This window comes from Lissotriton helveticus, chromosome 4_1 (genome assembly GCF_964261635.1).
Source record: "Lissotriton helveticus chromosome 4_1, aLisHel1.1, whole genome shotgun sequence".
NCBI classification, from domain to species: Eukaryota; Metazoa; Chordata; class Amphibia; order Caudata; family Salamandridae; genus Lissotriton; species Lissotriton helveticus.
In genome coordinates this window covers 1,383,120,537-1,383,134,515 of record NC_136063.1, presented here as the reverse complement: position 1 = coordinate 1,383,134,515, position 13,979 = coordinate 1,383,120,537, and positions in this window count along the sequence as shown.

The following is a 13,979-nucleotide window of genomic DNA, read 5'->3' as shown; positions in this document are numbered from 1 at the left end:
ATCATGCTCAATTCTGTCTTCTCTTCCGCCCCTTCTATTTCTACCTTTGTGAAGGAATAGTCCTGCTCCGCACAATAGCGGGCGACCTCGTCTGCATAACGGTTACCTTGTGACACAAAATCTGTATTCTTAGTATGAGCTACACACTTTACAATCGCAATGGCGGCTGGACCTTGCAATGCTTCCAGCAACAGCCGCACGAATTCTCCATTTCGAATGGGCGAACCAGAAGAGGTCATGTAACCTCTCTGAGACCACGATTGCCCGAAATCGTGAACCACACCGAAACCATATTGGCTGTCAGTGTATATGGTGACTCTCCTTCCGCTACCTGCTATACAGGCACGAGTTAATGCAATGATTTCTGCTACCTGTGCGGAATGTACTCCTTCCAGGCAAGCGGCTTCCACAACTCCAATAATGGTGCAAACAGCATAAGCTGCTCTCAACCGACCAGTATCATCTCTTAAACATGAGCCATCGACAAAGTAAATCTCATCAGGGTCAGACAACGGCTCATCCACAATATCTGGTCTGGGCTTCGTGCATAGTTCAGTCACATCAAGGCAATCGTGGTCTTCACATTCTTCGCCTTCTATTACGGTAGGTAGTGGCATCAATGTAGCAGGATTCAAAACAGAGCATCTTTTGAGGGTCACGTTCTCCGCAGCAAGGATAACTTGCTCGTAGCGCGTGAGCCTGCTATTAGTCAGATGCTGCGTCTTCGTCCTGGTCATTAGCAATTCTACAGAATGTGGTACATACACCACTAACTGGTGTCCCATAACAATACTCTCACACCTCTCAATGCTGACACCCGTTGCAGCAACAGATTTGAGACATCCGGGCAACGCTGCGGCTACCGGATCTAATGTAGCCGAAAAGTATGCAACTGGTCTACGGGCATTTCCATGGGTCTGTGCCAAGACTGACAAAGCACATCCCTCTCTCTCACAGCAATAAAGTGAAAAAGACTTCTCGTAATCGGGCATCCCCAGAGCCGGAGCACGACACAAATCGTCTCTCAGCTGCAGGAATGCCACTAGGCATTCATCGTCCCATGGTACCGGATCACTCACCTCCTTGTGCGTCAGTTTCTGTAAGGGTTTTGCTTTCAGTGAAAAGTTAACTATCCACTGTCGACAATAACCAACCATTCCTAGGAACATCCTAACTTCTCTCTGTGTCGTAGGCGCATTCATCTTCATTATCGCCTCAATCCTATCTGGAGACACCTTACGCTTTCCCTTTTCTAACCGGTGCCCCAAATACTGTACTTCTGTCAAACAGTACTGTAACTTGCTCGGAGATACCTTATGTCCATTTTCAGCTAAATGGTTCAACAAGGCAACGGAATCTGTTTTACAAGCTTCCTCGGTCTCTGACGCAACAAGTAGGTCATCTATGTACTGGACCAGAACTGAATTCTGCGGCAGTACTAGATTTTCGAGGTTCTTCTTCAACAACTGGTTGAAGATGGATGGACTGTCTGTGAATCCTTGTGGGATTCGACACCATGTTAAAACGCGATCTTCCATTTTAAAAGCGAAAAGGTACCTGCTCTCTTCATCCAATGGGATTGAAAAGAAGGCCTGGCAAAGATCTATCACTGTGAACCATTCTGCTTGGCATGGTATCTGAAACAGTATCACTGATGGATTCGGTACCACTGGACAACATGAAACAACTATAATATTAATTTTTCGAAGGTCCTGAACTATTCTGAATTTCCCACTAGGTTTCTGCAAACCCATAATCGGGGAGTTACAAGGACTTCCCACGATTTCTTTTAGTATTCCCTGCTGAATCATTGACTCGATCACAGGCTTTATTCCTGCAATCGTTTCCTGGGACAATTTGTATTGCGGTGTTCTGGGAAACTCGGCATTTGGCTTTACCATTATTTTCACTGGTTCTACCCCCTTGATCAATCCTATTTCCTCGCCTGTGAAATTCCATACCCCCGACGCCACAGCATCTCGTAGGTCCTGGGGAAGATCTTCTACAGTCAGAGTAGGATATAGTTCTATGCAAGATTTTGAATTGGCTACCTTGAAGGTAGCGTCATCGTCTGTAGTCTGTACCTCCACTCCTTGCGGGGTGCAGTATATTGTGCAGTTCAATTTGCATAACAAATCCCTTCCTAACAGACATACAGGACTCGAATCACATACTACAAACTGATGTTCATTCATATGGTTTCCTATTTTCACAGATACTGGTTCAGTCAAGGGACTAGTCATCCTTTTGTTTGCAACTCCTACCACTTGAATTGTTTCCCCTGACACCGGTAAATCTGGAACCACCACTGATCTCAAAGTTGATCGAGTAGCTCCAGTATCCACCAAGAACGTTGTAGGGCATCCTGCCACTTCAGCCTCAACAAATGGCCCCCTTTGATCCACCTCTAGGACTGCCCCGAGGGTACAGTCCTCTTCCCTACTCACACGCTGTCCTGTCAATGGATCAACATAATAACACTTTTCTTCCTCGATAAAGAGAGGCATTTGTTTAAAGACCTTTCCCCCTGTCGCTATTTTCGGTGGCTGTGGGAACTGAGCTCGTGGAGCCAAAATCCCCCCTTTGACCACCTTGCTTCCTGGGACTGTTGCCTTTTGAGCTGGAACCTCTTGAACCTGCTCCTCTAATTCCAGCTCTCCATTTTCAGGGTTAAAGGGACACTCGCGTCGCCAATGTCCCACCTGGTGACACAAATGGCACTTTGTCGTTTTCTTTAAAGTGGCAAAGTCTACTCTAGGTCTCTGCCCTTCTTCATTATCCTTGTTCTGACCATTTGGCTTTCGTCCCATCCCCTGTTTCTGTTGTCCACCCTTTCCTGCCGACTGCATCTGCACCACCATCAATTTCTCCTTTAGATTTTTCTTTTTAGAATCTATTTCGTCACTGCAGTATCTCGCATATCGCAGGATCTCATCTAGTGGTTTGTTTTGCCAACAGATTAAATGTTGTTGAATCATCAAACAAATATCTGGTCTCAGCCCCAAAACGAACTTTGACACAAACTGCCCTATGTCTTTGGGATCCATTACATCGAGTCCACTATACTGTTTGAATATTTTCAGTAATCTCTCATAAAACTCGTGAACTGTCTCCTTGGGTTCCTGCCTTGTTCGGTCTATTTTTACCCAATCTATATCTTGTGGAGGCACATTATCCTTTAACCAGGCTATTACTCTTTCGTACTTCTCCATGACACTGTCCGATGGTCCATTAGTTCTAGCATTCCTCTCAGGCTCTGCATTTGGCCACTGGACACTAATCTTGCACGTTACCCACAAATCCCCTGGAACCACAATGTCGAACAAGGTGTTCAAATCAATCCACAATACTTTGGAGATCTTTACAAACCTTTCTACCTGCTTATACCACTCGACTGGGTTTTCCCTCAATTTCGGAAACGAGTTGGTAAATGCATCCAAATCTCCTCTACTCCATGGTACATGTACATAATTCCCATTTGATATTTCTCGCAAAGGGAATGCCTCCATCTGCATTACCCTTCCCTCCGGGGACATCACATTTGTACTTCGTCTAACTGTACCCCTTTTGGACCATCTCTCTTCCCATTTGTCCAGGTCTCTCCACACCCTTATTCCCGATATCAACTCTCTTATGTGTGTTTTTAATCCTGTAGTTCTCTTCTCGTCTAGGTCTTGGTCTGAGTACTGCAACCTATGGCTACTCTGTAGCGTCTTTGTTCTGGACAAATCCACCACGTACCTGTCCGCCAAATTAGTCAGTTTCTCATGAATTGCTCTGGCCTTTCTAGTAATATCCTTTGCTATAAATAGCAGTTCATCTTGTTCGTACAACTCAATCCTTTCTAAAGGCACCGTTCCTTCTATAATCTCATCTAGATCGGATTTTAGACTGGAGACATCAAGCCTTTTGACCTTTATCGCTGCTTTTAGTACTTCGGCTCTGGGTGATCCTTCCACATCTCTCCCATCCCAGCTCCTAGTCCTGCGCCTAAGCACTGGTGAGTTATGGGGAGTCCTCCCATGCTCCCATCTCTCTAGGTCCCATGCCTTTCCATCTTCTCGGGGTGGATGGTGAAACACTCCTTCGCGCCTCATAGCCCCGCGTTCCCCATCCTGTCTAGTTTCACGGGATGCATGGTAAGATATTCCGTTACTCCCTCTTTCTTCCTCATGCATCTGTGACCGCCGATCACTCGATGTATGACGGGACCTTTCACTGTTCCCTCTTTGCCAGTGCTGTACACTTTCCCCAGGTGCGTGATGAGTGCACCTAAACCTATCCCTGTACTCTTGTGTTCTTTGGTCTCCCTCGGTTTGCATGAGGCGAGACATCTCCTCACACTCCATACTCCTACCATTCTGCTCCTGCTGTTCCCTCCCATTCATAGGACATGTAACTCCTCTGTTCTCCTGACTTTGACCTCCTCGGCCCTGACTGCTTTCGCTAGCCCCGCAATGAGATACAGTCCCGTTACCTCGGCTTTCCCACTCAGTTCTGTTCTTAACCTATTACTCGGGGTTATTGCGGTCCCATCCCATTCTCTCAAGTCAGCTCTTAATTCTGTATAGGATTTCGGCCGTGGTCCCCTCAGGTCCATCGGTCCTCTCTGACCCCCCTGTCCTGTGTTGGGACCCACAGTCGTATCGAATGGGGTGTTCCACGTTACCGATCCTGGCAATTGCTTCCATGCATTTGTCGTGTTATTCCTCCTTTCCATCTCAATCCTTTCTCTATCTAACCGTGCCTGCTCTTCTCCTCTCCCATGATCTGGATTGTAAATCGACACTATAGGTCCTATGGTAACAGGTACTTGAAGAGCATCCGGTAATCCAAAAGACTCAACCTGTTCGGTGTTTGGCGTCTTTTGTTCCACAAACCTTCCCACTACGCTCTGTACTGTGTTGTTTTGAGGTGTCTCCTCGCCTTTGATAGGTGTCCATTCCGATATAGGGAGTGGTGTAAACCCCTCTATGGCAGTCCCATCTTCCCTTGCGAGCCCTCTATCTTCAATTTCCCCAACTCTCGGAGGTGGTCTGTCTATCAATAATCTGTTTATCACATTGTCCTCCGAGTCGCTCTCCTCATCCTCTTCCATGAGGTTCCTCCCACCTACCACCTCCCTCATTGGATACAACTTCTCTACCTCGATAGCCTGTACCCTCCATCTCTTAGCTTCCTCATCCCATTTAGAATCTCGCACTGCTCTTACCGATCGAGTCAATCTTTGTTGACGCCTGTTCAAATTTCTATCGTGTGCCGCCCTAATCCATGTATTAAGGGCCTCAAACTGGGTTGGTCTAGGTGAGGGTTTCAATGAGGACATGGTTGCTTTTAGCCGATGTAACACTTCTAACTTAAACGTCCCATACTTAGGGAACTGCATTTCTTCATTTCCTTCCGTAAGCTTATTCCAAGCCCCAATCCATAATATCGTATGCAACCCCACATTCGCTGCCATATAATGAGCTGGTGTACCCTCCGGCGGTGCCTCTTCCCCGTAATAATGTTCACTTCTTTTTCTTCTAAAAATCCCTTTCAAACACTTAAAGCACTTCATGATTTCTCTTTTCTCCGCGTTTGTTTACTTCCTGATGACAATCTACCAATCACCGCGCTGTTCTCGCTAACTGGCCTATCCGATCGCGACTTCTCACTGACGTCGCACCAGCCGCCCAATCGCGTCACGGCTCTTGCCGACGTCACACCAACCGTCCTATCGCGTCGCGGCTCTTCACTCGCCACCCTATCTCAGCGCGGCTCTTTCTGACGTCACTCGTCCCCCTTCGCAGCAGTTCCCCTCCTTTTTCAGCTCGTCTCCTCGGTCATGCGTGCATCCCATTCATACTCTGAAAAATGATTACTTCTGTCCAAGCGATCACCTTTCTTGACTGTACGCCCACAGTCTTTCTGTAGTTGTCCCCTTAACTTGACGAAATGTCTTTCCGTTTACTTCCAGACAATCGCCTTCTCTGATAGGTTACTCACACCCAGTAACTTCCGACCAGCGTCCGTTACTCATACGCTCACTCTTACACTCCCCCTATCTCGGTCCCACGGCGGTCAATGGTACCTCATGACTTCCGTAATATGGTCGACAACTACTCTGGATGTTCGATACACCCAAAACCACTTAAGCTCTGGCCTGAACTTAAGATTCACCGGTTCACCCGTTTACCAGGTAACCAGTTCACCAGGTTGCGCGCGCTCACAACCTTCTCACAATCACGCTACAGGCATTCAACTCCGCAAGACATTACACTACAAATACAACCCAAAACACCGCAATCTGTTCACGCATGACCCTTGTTATACTCACTCTCCTCCGATACTGCTGCTTTTCTCGCCCCGTCTGCACCTTCGGCGCACGATTCTTCCGCTGCTCGTCTCTCGATGTCTAGGGGCCTTGGGGTAAACTAACCTCTCTAGATTACCTTCCTCAAGAAGATAACCATCCTCTGCTACCAACTGTTAACGCGGGGTTTCTGGTCTCTATTTACTTTACCAGATCCCAAATCATGTCGACTGAATCGTTGGTACCTGTCATTGAGTAAAAGATAATCTACTACTAGGTTAGTCAATTAAGAACTTACACCACTCTAAATAACCACTGACCAGTGATAAAGTTTAAAGATTTAATATAAAGTCAAAGATAATTGAAGATACAAACTTCTCAAGATAAGGTTTAAAAGGTATACTGGTATCACTATAAACATAAATTCTTTGAATAATCTGAGTCTACAAAACAGAATAATAAGTACAAGTTCGAAAATCATCAGAGTTGCCAAAATGGATACAAGTTGCAACCTAAGAGTCATTACAGAAAAGAAAATTCTGTTAGTCTGTCCCTACACTAGACTAAGTGACATCCCTACTTAACAAGATCTTTACCCCAAAAGGTGTCAGCCGTGGTGTCTTCCTAAGAAGATCACACACTTCTCTTTCTCTCTTCTGTAAATAGGTCTCTTGTGATCAGCCTATCTGCCTACCCCACCGCTCTCTTAGGCTTCCAAAATCATCTGCTCTGCTCTCCTCCCGGGTCGCTTTCCCTAATACAAAATCACATTTCCAAAAAAAACGCCCCTCGGGACGCCCCTCACGTGGTATCGAATTTGGCGGCAGACTCCATGATGGTACTCTTCAAGACCCTCGTTAAAGTTGACCTTGGTTCCCAGGCTTCTTCTCCAGCGCGCTGGTACCCCCTGAAATTCCTGGAAACTCCTACAGGCCTGCGCCAAGCGCCACTGAACAAAGCCCCATTCATTTCAACTGATTAAGACCCCTCGCACCTGCATACAGGCCGTCCTACAGTGGGCCTCAAATTCCAGGCTCCACCATATCTATAGGTCATAAAACATATGTAAAGCACAGTACTTGGCGCCTCTCGACTTCTTCTCTAACGAGCACATTGCAGATCAAAGAAACAACATTATCTGTTCGGGCCTACTTGATTTACATGAAGCGGTCCCTGCACTCTGAAAATATTTAACTTGATTTAAACAGTATTCTTAACTAACACACGTTTCTATAATGCAACACATCTATAAAACATATATTTCAGTACTAAGTTCAATAATACCTTTTGATGAACAATGTCAACCCCACCTCACATTATTTTAGCAGCACGTTTAGATTTACTGTGAATTGCCATGAGGCCTACACATTTCAACTGGTTTGCAAGACTCTACTTTTCTCTTACATGATCACTTTAACATGAGAACGTGAGGTTTCCATATTCATTCTAACATTTCTATATTAGTCTTCACATTGCTATGATTATTGTTATTCTACATAAACACTCTATATTTTTCACTACTGAGTATAAGACACTCTTGTGCATAGTATATGAAAACTAACTACGTGCTTGTAAATATGGTGCACTCATACATTTTTCAGATTTGTGCTCTCTCACACCTATATACCATCCCATAGGATATATGGCTGAAATAAATTATTTTTTTGCTACTTAAAAATATATCTAAATTCAATTCATAGTTAAAAAATGATATATTAAATAAAAAGGTTGTATTTAAATGTATTTAAATATGTTTCTAATGTAAAAATACACAGCTTTATTGTTTAAAATAGTTACATTCATTTAAATTAATAATATACATAACTTTTATACATTTGTTGAACATGATATATACATATGGGGCGTGGCTAAGATGGCAGATGGCTGAGACGTCCCTCTCGGCTCTCCATACCCGCCGCCAGACTGATTCTACTGCTTCACGCAGTGGGCAACGTGAGCACTCAGAGTGCTCTCAGCCATCTGAACCTGCAGAGCACTGGAGGGGAGAGAGACAAGGCAATCAGGGGCGGCCTTAGGCATGTGCAAGCTGTGCACCTGCACAGGGCAACCAAACCCCAGGGGCCACCATGCCAATATATATCCTTAAAATAATAATCCTCTGAGGATGGATACATATTTGCGTGGTGGTGCCTGGCAGGGATTTGGATTCCACTTCCAAACACCCTAACCTCCCCCCTCTTCACTGGCCTCCGTGCTCCGCTCCGCCCGGATCCCCTTTTCCGGGGCCCCCTACCTACGCTCCCTGCCCAGGGCCGCCATGAGCCTAGAGCCGCCCTGAGGCAATCTGACCCTACACAGCGGCCCTGGCAAGAGAGGAGCACTGAGTGCAGACGGCAGCCCACATCAAAATGGCAGCGAAACGTCCGCGGGCCTAATGAGACTGTCCGTCAATGGGATCTGCCCACATATACAAACTGCAGTCCTTCCCTACCCTAGCAGATTGGTGCCTGGCAGCAAGGAGTGCATCATGGAGCTCTCTGGAGGTGGTAGGGATCAGGTGCCACTACGACCTCCTGAGCACACCTCGCTTCTGACCTCAGGACCTTTCCGGAAAGCATCCTCGTTTCCAAATGAGCTTCCATGCACCTGAGAACAGTGGCGCCAATGGAACTGAGGCCGCTGCAGTGCTGTCTAGCACTATCCCCGACCTTGGAGATTCGGTGCTGGAGAGCAGGTACCTCTGCGCTGTGACCCTGGCTGCCTCTGTGGAGAAGATACAACATTAAGTGGCACTGTGAGCGGCACCAGAGTGAGGACCAGATCGGCCCATCTGCCCCAATCCTGAGGTCTGGGATACAAGAGAGACTCCAACAAATCTCCTTTCACCCCAACGGGACCGACTGAGAAGGAGGCCTGATGCCCTGGCCTACATCACTACCAAGATTGACCTGACATACACGCAAGACCCAGTGCGACAATCCAAAGATAGTCACTGCTGGAGCATGGGCCTTGGACTAAGGCACAACAGAGCACACCCATGGGTTTCTGTCGCCGCAGGCCGACTCCAGCCTCCAGAGACCCAGCAGGTCATTCCAGGCCCCAAGAACAGGATCATGGTCATATATACTGGCCCCTTGCCCACAGTGCAATTTAAGGTTGCTGCAGTCGGGGGCACCGGGACTGAGGAGAGGGGCCCCTGGCACAGCGAACCAGACCCAATGCTGGTGACATGGCGAAGAACCAGACTGAGAGCCTCACTAACATGGCATAGAGCATGCACACCCTGCACAGTTACAACTTGAAGCACACAGTAGCTACACTACTGTTGGCGGGGGCGCACCTCCATCATCTGATGTGCCGCTAGCGGGGTGTTGAGATGTGCTGTCACACAACAGATACAAAAACATGGGCCAGCTGAACCTGCTGCCTCGGAGTATGCCCAGCGGGTGGGGAGCAGCACCCCAGGACACTACTGACTCGTTCTTGGATTCTGGCTCCCTGGGGGTGAGACTTCTGGCAGGCCCCTTGTTACTTATCCTCCAACCGACGCCTAGACTATACCCGGAGCCATGGCTACAATGCATTCAAAGAAGGACTGGACATGTTAACAACGAGGGCTGGAGCTTCGACGAGTGACCTTTTACTACCTTCCAGTCTGGGCTCTGTGCCTGACAGAGAGGAGGTGGAAGGTCCAGAGGCCCATTCCTTCTTAGAGGCTCTTGTTGCTTCCCTTCAAGATGACCTCCAAACATTCAAGAAAGACTTATCATATGACCTCGAAGAGGTCAGCTGCAACCTAAATGTGTTAGGCAAAAGGTTTTCCACCCTGGAAGACCATGAAATAATCTGGAATGAAGAAATAGAGCAGCTCCAACAGGAGATCATTAGACTCAGAGATCAACAGCTTACATGCCCACACCGAAGATTTGGAAAACTGATTGAGGTGCAACAGCATCCACATTGAAGGGTCGTAAGGGACCTTTTCAAATCTATCTCCGAATCACCACCAGAGATGGAAATTCAGAGTGACAGAGCGCACAGGTCCTGCGAGATCTGACTCTGTGCCCTCTGCTCTACAGTAATGCCAAGACTTCCGCCAATAACTGCTCACCTTTGGAGTAAATGCGTATTGTACTCTTGGGGACACCCATTTAGGGGAATCTTCTGTGTGAATGGCAGAATTCACCAACTTCGCTCTTTCAAGTAAGCTTACTAACTGCTCGAAAATAAAGATTCCTCTTTTACTGAATCCCAGCCTAGTCAGTGCGAACGAAGGATCCACAGACTCCCTTGACTGAAGGACGCTGGAGCTATGCCCATGGTACTTCAACCAGATCCAAAGACCATGGCCCAGGGTGCTCAAAATGCTCTCCAGTGACTCAGCTGGAGCAGACAATACGTGAACATAGCTGAGACATCTGAGATGGGGTGGTGGGGGGACACCATGAGCCATCAGGCAAACCCAATCACCTTATTCCCCTCGGGACTTTTTGCTCCTTTAAGTCATTGACTTATGGACTACGCGCTTCTTGTTGCTATTTCCTGTATTTCTGGTTTGTTTTGGGGGGAACTTCCATAACATAGCTTTGCATTATCTATCTCTCACGCCTTGTTATTGGTCCAGCCACAGTCAGAGTTGGTCACTTAGAAGGATGTCCTCGATCTTTTTCCATAGGTACTTCACAGCATGACCACTACACCCCTGCTATACATAATGCCATAAATGTTGTCACCCTTAATGTGTAGGGACTTTACAATCCCATTAAGCACCGTGCCATATTGTCCCTTCCAGGAAATGCACTTAGTCGCTAGTGACAGGCACAGAATGCGCTTGTGTACCTTCCTGCAACAATTCTTCCCATCTACTTCATCCAAAACAACAGGAGTGGCTATATTGTTATCTTGGTCTTTCCACAGCAAGATATGTCCCAAACTGTCTGAAATCAAATGCAGACTACGGGCCAATTCAGTGAACGTAGGCAACTACACCTTTATCTTAGGGACCATATACGCTCCAAAAGACAGACAAGAGCGCTTCCTGCACCATGCTGTGGCTGGAGTGATGTCTACCTAGGATCAGCTAGTGAATCTGGGGGACTTCTATTTAGTGTTCAACAATGAGCTGGACTGATGTGCGCAATGCTACAGGCACACTGGGGCCCTGTCTTGGGAGGGTGAACTTTGGCTGCAGGAGATGGGTCTTGGAGACATTTGGCGTCGACTGCATCCACACACTAGGGACTACATATTCTATTCTTACACATAAAACTTACACCTGCATAAATCACTTCCTGAGTATGAAGAAGCACCAGTCTTTAGTTACAGCTTCCAAGATAGAACCTTGTTGCTTATCTGATCATGCAGCAGTCTCTCTCGGCACCGATGAGACATCCCCAGGGTCATGGCTGATGCGTAAAACCCTCCTACACAGACCCAAAGTAGTCAAGCAGGTCCACCTGGCACTTGTAGGCTTCCTGGCACTAAACGATACTGCTGACACTTCCATTTCCACTCTCTGGGACACCCTGACAGCTGTCATCAGGGGGAAGTTGATAGCTGTCTCAGCAGTGGATAACAAACTCTGCAGGGATGAGAGGGAGCGATTGACTCAACAGGTACGGGAAATCAAACCCATACACAAGTGCACCATGGCCCCAAGAATTTGGCATCAGTTGGAAGCGGCACAAACGCAAATTGCGAGCCTTGATTTGGACAATGCATAATACACTGCCCTTAGACTACAGCATTACTTTTATGGGGGGGTGATAAATCAGGGCCCCATGTGCCCAATAGACTATGAGCCCAGCGACAAGCAGCGGGCGTACATTCCCTTGTAGCTACAGATGGCTCTGAACTCTCCGCAGATGGTCCCATTGCCTCTGCTTTCCAGGATTTCTATAAGGAGTTATACAGGGAACATACTCTGCCTTTCGGAGGACCAGGTCTTTACCTTGAAAAGGCTCGCACCCCGAGACTAACACCAAAACAGGTGACTACTCTGGATCAGCTGAACAGGATAGATGAAGCCATATTTGCCATTGCTCAAAGGAAGCTCCTCAAATCCCCAGGGTCAGATGATTTTCCAGCGCTATTTTTAAAAACATTTTGTACTATGCCCCCCCCCCCCCATGGACCTGAGTTTTCAATGCAATCAATGGCCTGGACACAGTGTTGCATTCGATGATGGAAGCCTCTATAGTGATCATCACAAAGCCAGGGAAAGATAAATGACAACGCGCCTCATATTGCCCGATATACCTCTTCAATGTGGATATCAAATTTTTCATTTAGCTAACCCACCTTGGCCCCCTCATGCTAAGGCTCATCGCCAGTGCAGCAACAACGCAAAGTGTATCATGCACCTAAATGACAAAGCCCAATGCTCCAGTTGGGAACAAATGCTCTTGGTCATTGATGCAGAAAATGCATTTCGCTATTTAGATGCCACACTTAGGGGCATATGTATGAAAATCCCTCTTTGCGATTCTCAAATAGCGTTTTTCTAAAAATCGATATTTGAGAATTGCAAAGAGGGATGTATGTAAAAAAATTGCATTTTTTTTGCGATTTCTTAATATTCCTTAATTGCGATTAGCAAATTGCGAATCGCAATTAAGGAATACAGGGCCATATGTATCAAGCCGTTTTTGAATCGCAAAGGCCGAAATTCGCAGAATTTCGGCCTTTGCGACTCGCAAACGGCCGTTTTGCATGTTTTGGAATGTATGAAACATTCCCAAAATAAGGAATTGCAAAGTTGTGCGATTCCTTATTTTGCCATAGCATTTAGGGAATCGCAATTTTGCGATTCCTTAAATGCTATGTATGTAGCAATTTTGGCTAGCGAAATATGGTTAAGGATTCGCAAATTACCACCAACTTTTAGTTGATGGTAACTTGCGAATTCTTCAAAAAATGCATATTTTGGCATTTTTAAAGGTGGCATGTGATGCACACACATGCCCATAGGGCATGTATGTGCGCCATATGCACACACATGTTATTTTCAGGGGTGCAGCAGGGTGTCTTTGAGACACCCCTGCACCCTTGCAATGATTCTCAAATTGCGATTAGCAAATTGCGATTTCGCAATTTGAGAATTATTTTGCATTCATTCCTATGGGCCTCCTGGCCCATAGGAATGCATTGGAAATTATTCCTTAATTGCGAATTCGCAAAATGCGAATTCGCAAATAAGGAAGCTTAAGGAATCGCAAATAAAAAGCGATTTTTTTCATACAAACCATTTTGCATTTCCTTAAAATTCGCTATTTAGGAAATGCAAAATAGTTTGATGATACATATGGCCCACAGTCCCATTCATTTCTATGGGCCAGGAGGCCTATAGGAATGAATGGGAAGTTATTCTCAATTTGCAATTCGCAATTTGAGAATTGCAAATTGATAATAATTTCAAGGGTGCAAGGGTGTCATAAGGACACCCTGATGCACCCCTGAAATTTACGTGTGTGCACATGGCGCACACGCCACATGGCACCTTTACAAATGCCCAAAAGTGCATTTGTGAAAGAAATCCCAAATTACCACCAACTTCACGTTGGTGGTAATTTGCGATTTCTTAATGAAAAATCGCACAACTTGGGTGCTTCATACATAACATTTAAGGAATCGCAATTTGCGATTCCTTAAATGCTGATGCAAAATAAAGGAATCGCAAATTTTGCGATTCCTTAATTTTGCGATGCGATTTTAATCATACATC